Genomic DNA, 5,772 nt, shown 5'->3' with positions numbered 1-5,772 from the left:
GCTTGGGATTGGCTACGGAAGCGTAACAGACATGGATCTTTCCAGATACATACTTACTGCAGATGCTCCTTCAAAGATAAAGACTAAACACCTGGGGCTCGGCAGAGCTGATGAGACCCCCAGCTAATGGTCACCTTCATTTTCACTTGAACTGGAAGCATTTTCAAGCTCTCCTGCTGCCTGTCTAACGAATTCAGCCTGTCATCTTTGCTGCTCTTCTCTCTAGGCGGATCGCAGGACCTGCCTTGGACTTTGATCGGCTGCTTCCTGCTAGCTCACAGGAGCGCATCACAATGAGGTTGGGAGGCCGGATGTGCTGGATCTGATAGCAGTGAGATTGCTGGGCTGTGCAGCTGCTGGTTCACATCTACAGGGACTCTTGTGAGCATTTTGGATCTGTACACTGCTAGTCTCAAATAGAGATAAAAATGATCTACTGTGGGAGCGTTAAGTAGTAGGTATGTTTCTAACACCATATGGTTTACAGCTGTGCCTTTGTATTGCTAATGAAGCGGTTCTGTAGAGGCTTTTAGAGTTTGCTCAGCCCATGACGTTGCGTATGGCTGTCCTCTGTGATTGGCAGCTGCACCCTCTCATATACTCACTTTTAACACTGCTTCATGAGAAAGATCTAGAAGTTCCATGATGGTTGGTTCTTAGCTTTTCAGTTAGGCTGTTAAAACTCAGTCATTCCCTCCTCCCCACCCCCCTCAATCCCCCCACTATGTTAACATGGCTGTTTGTAGTTTGACCAGGGCAACACTATACATTCCAGATCTTTGCTGAGGGAGGTCTTTCCCGGTTGTCCATGTGTTGTTAGTGTTTTCGGTGGAGAACATTAAAGACTCTAAAGCATCTAAGCCATTGCCTGTGAGTTATTCTGCTTGCCTTTTAGACAGATGCTTCTTTTAAAGTCCAGCTGGAGGTGTCAGGCTTTGTTCTTGTGCAACTCAGTGTGCTGCTTGCCTTTGGCTTCTGTAACAGCGGAGTCCCTTCCACACAGCTGCCGGTGTACAGCATCCTGAACTCTGTCCCTGTTAGCCCAGAAGAGAGGCAGCAGGGCAATTCTGAGCTCTTCGTATTTTATCTGATTGCCCAAGGGGAAGACACTGGTTAGTTGGTTCTCCTGGCCGGGTTCCACCATCTCACTTGTGAAATGGTTGACAACACGCAGCATTGCAGGTTGCTGGTATTTAAAGCAAGGTCTCCTTTTGGGGTGTGGCAACTCATTGCATATTCATATGCCAAGAGCAGGTCACCTGCAACACTAGTGCTCAGAGTTAACGGCCTTTTCCATGTGCTTGTGAACCCACATTTTCTCTACTTCAGCCCTTCGTGTCAGAGCCAGCCCTGCTGTGGAAACCCTTGGATTATCTCAGCACCTTATCTCTTCCCCATCCACTCCTCCCACGATATCCAATTGGGGTGACTTTTTGCTCTGTTGCAGATGTGTGAATGATCAAGGCTTTCCGGTGTGGCTAACATCTTCCTAACACCTGCCCATTTTCCTGTCTCTCGTCCAGTTCTTAGAGTGTTTCTGTCATGTGTTTGCCCACACCATGCTACGCTCAGAGTTCCTGCCAAACTCAGCAAGACCAGTCTTCATAACATCTGCTAGCCTCTTTACTTCTGTTCTCATAATTTTCTTTGTTGTTGCAAAGGTTTTTTTTTTTTTTTTTTTTTAATCCTTACGGCCATTTTTCTTCTCTTTTCGATGCTGAGGTGTCCGCTTGTCCGTCTTGCACTTGGGAGATGTTCAGACTGCCTAACGAACAGTCAGTGCCTGGCTTTGTAGTATTGTAAACACCGTGGGGCAGTAAAGGCAGAGTGCAATCTCAGCATATGGGTCTTATAAAATATCAAAAGCTTAGTGCATAGTGCAGTTCATTTCCTGATAAAGGATTGCCAATGATTCTATGGTTGAGTGGGAAATTTAAACCTACAAGAGGTCTAGGGTCATCTTTACCATTTGAAAGCTTTTGGAAATAGCCAGTTGTCTGTCCATGGTAGACTCTGGAGCACAGCCAGAGCATACATTTTGACCTTTATATGCCACAAGAGATGAGCTGATGTCAGTCTGCGGAGCACATGGATGGGGGGTGGGGTGGGTAGGGATGCAACAGCTGCCAAGATGTCGTGGTGAGAACCTGCTTCTTGTCACTGAAGGTCAGGAACAAGGCAACGGGAGCCCCCTTTGGGACCCCATGAGGCGGGGTGAAAGATTGCCCTGTGCTCTTGGGATCCTCTAAATTGCTTCTGAAGTTTATGTTTTATTCTTTTCAAAGTTCTTTATGATATGTTCACATTCTGAGGTCATCCAAGTGAGGAAAAAAAAATACCTTTGTGTGTTCCTTTAAAGAAACATTAAATATGAGTTTTTTTTCTATCAGATACTGTGAAACCTGTGGTGATGACAAGGAATTAAAATCTTTTCATGTCCTCTACCTCATAAGACTTATGCAAAAAATTTTAAAAAGGTTTATTTATGATTATGTATACAGTGCTCTGCCTGCATGTACACTTGCAGGCCAGAAAGAGGGCATCAGATCTCATTATAGATGGTTGTGAGCCACCATGTGGTTGCTAGGAATTTAACTTAGGACCTCTGGAAAAGCAGTCAGTGCTCTTAACTTCTGAGCCATCTCTCCAGCCTGCAAATGTTTTTTTAAAATTTATTTATTTATTCACTTTACATCCTGGTTTTGCCCCCATCCCTCTTCATCCCCCGGTCCCTCCCTCTACCTCCTCCCTCCTCTCCTATTCCTCAGTAGAGGGGAGCCCCCCTTCCCATCCACCCCACCTCATCAAGTTGTATCAGGACTGAATGTGTCCTTTCACCCTGTGGCCTGGCAAGGCAGACCCACCAGGGGGAAGTGATTGGAAAGCTGGCAATAGAGTCCATGTAGAGACAGCTCCTGCTCCCTTTACTAGAGGACCCACATGAAGCCTGAGCTGCTCATCTGCCTCATCTTTCTAGGGGCCCTAGGTCCAGTCCATGCAAGGTCCTTGGCTGGTGCTTCAGTCTCAGCAGGCTCCTCTGGGCCCTGGTTAGTTGGCTCTGTTGGTCTTGTGAAGTTCTTGTCACCTCCAGGTCCTTTTCTCTTTCCCCCCACTTTTACACAAGACTATTTATGTATTGTACAATGTTTGGCCGTGGGTCTCAGCATCTGTTTCAAGGAGTTGCTGAGTGGGGCCTCTCAGAGGACAACTCCTGTCTACAAGCACAGCAGAATATCATTAATAATGTCAGGGTTGGTTCTCTCCCATAGGGTGGGTCTTGGGTTGGGCCAGGCATTGGTTGGACATTCCCTCAGTCTCTGCTCTGTCTTTATCCCTGCACATCTTGTAGGCAGGGTAATTTTGGGAGTAGATTGGTATTCCCATCCCTCTACTAGGAGACATATCTAGTTAGAGGGTGGCTTCTTCAGTCTCTATGGCCCCTGCTAGTAGGAGTCTCTGCTAGAGTCCCTCTCATATCCTCCTGGGAGCCTACTCTGACTTAGGTTTCCAGCTTGTCACAGAGATGCCCCTCCCCACAGTCCACAGTTTCTCTTTTCTCTACAGGCCTTCTGTCTTTCCACCCTGCTCTCCTCAGGTCTGATATCTACCCTCATTTCTCTCTATGTTCCCTCTCCTACCTTGTTCCTTCTTTTCAGCTACTTCCACTGTCTATTCTAGTTCCCCTTCTGAGTGAGATTTAAGTATCCTCCTTTGGTCTTCCTTGTTACTTATTTTCTTTGGCTCTGTGCATTGTAGTATGTTTATCCCATGCTAAATGACTAAAATCCACTTATAAGTGAGTACATACCATGTGTGTCTGGGTCTGGGTTACCTCACTCAGGATGATCTTTTGTGGTTCCTTCCACTTGCCTGCCACTAAAATCAGGAACTAGACAAGGTTCTCCACTCTCTTGATAGCTCTTCAATATAGTACTTGAAGTTCTAGCTAGAGCAATAAGACAACCAAAGGAGATCAAGGGGATACAAATCAGAAAGGAAGAAGCCAAAGTATCTCTATTCACAAACAAAATAGTAGTATATGTAAGTGACCCTGAAAAATTTCACCAGAGAACTCCTACAGCTGATAAACACCTTCAGCAAAGTGGCTGGATATAAGATTAATTAAAAAGCAAACAAACAAACAAACAAACAAACAAACAGTAGTCCTCCTGTATACAAATGACAAACGGGCTGAGAAAGTACTTGGGAAACTATACTAGCCACAAATAATATAAAGTATCTTGGTGCAACTCTAACCAAACAAGTCAAAGACCTGTATGACAAGAATTTCAAGTCTCTGAAGAAAGAAATTGAAGAAGATATCAGAAGATGGAAAGATGTCCTATACAAATGTTTTAATCCTCCTCCCCGCCCCCCACTACAACCGAGTAAAACCTTTGTTTCCAGAAAGACCCCACTATGTTCTTAGCTTATAGTGGCTGGCCCTCCTCACTTCATTTCTTATACACCAGTTCTTTTCAGACTGGCCAAATGAATAAGATTGAATAAGGTTCAACCCCAGACAAGGGTGAAAAAGACACAATTGCCACCTGAGTTAAAATAAAAACCAAGTGCACTTCCTTTGTGTGCTCGCCCTTCTGAGCACGCCTCCCCCCCACTCCCAACCCCGCCCCCATGTCCATTAAAGGCTTCTTTCTCTGTGACCTCAAACTTTCTAACACCTGATACAACCTTTACACTCAATTCTGTCTCTTACCGTGGTTCTGTTCTTTGCACAGCAAAGAATTGCGATCTGTCCCCAGTGCTTCACTCCCCTGCTAAATTCCTGTTAATACCAGTGTCTTGTCATCAGCCCGTGGCCCTGGTGCTGGCAGGCTTGGCATGTCTTGACTGACCTATTTGAGGGAGTGATTTTTCTTCCCCTCCTTAGTGCTGAAACAGCCACTGAGACCATAAAAACAGACAAGTGCTACTTGACAGATGACGTGGCCACTCCTGCCACAGGCATTGCAGGCTCTGGCCTCTCATATCACTGGGATTTCTTTTTTTTTTTTTTTTAATCTTGTTCCTGGGAAGGAAAATAAAATGAAGTTTCTCACATTTGATTGCAACGAACATAATTAAAAAGTGCCAGGCTATTCAGTTGCTAAGAAATCAATCACTTTAATTGGAAAGAAGACTCCTTAACTCTTATTGGACTCTTGGTAATTTAAAATTCAGATCCCTGACAGTTTGTGATAAATTGTCTTCTTTTGGGCAGAACAAGTAAGAAATCCTAATTATCAGTGGATTATTCCAGAGTGGATAGAAAAGTCTTGATCAAAGAGATGTTGGAGAGACAGCGGAGGGCTGGCAGTGGGCAAAGATTTGTGGAAAACATTTTTAAAGCTAAAGGACAAATTCATTTGATGTGACAGAAATAAGAGAGTGTGTTTTTAATATCCTAGGGATGCAAATTGGATTTCCTAAGAAAATGGGGAACTAAGCATATTAGAAAAACTTTACAGGCAAGAAAGTTCTCTAGGCTAATGGAAATTAGCCCTGTTTATTAAGTACTCTTGGAGCTTATTTGGGGAAGACTCTGAGATTTATAGGTTGCTGAGATGGACCGTGAGTAAAGGAGCTTGTCGCCATGCTGGACAGTCAGTGTTTGGTGGACTCAGGTGGGAGGAGAGAACTGAGTCTGTATGTACAGTCTCTTTCCCCAAATAAATTAGTGAATTAAAAAAATGTTTTGGAATTTAAGGTTTATGTTTTTAAGCAAGTACTCCACACTGAAGTTTAAGGAAACCTAACATGTTTTATTCAAAT

The sequence above is a fragment of the Acomys russatus genome, chromosome 5, assembly GCF_903995435.1.
Source record: "Acomys russatus chromosome 5, mAcoRus1.1, whole genome shotgun sequence".
NCBI lineage: Eukaryota > Metazoa > Chordata > Mammalia > Rodentia > Muridae > Acomys > Acomys russatus.
The sequence above is the reverse complement of the archived record's forward strand: the minus strand, read 5'-3'. Positions refer to the sequence as shown.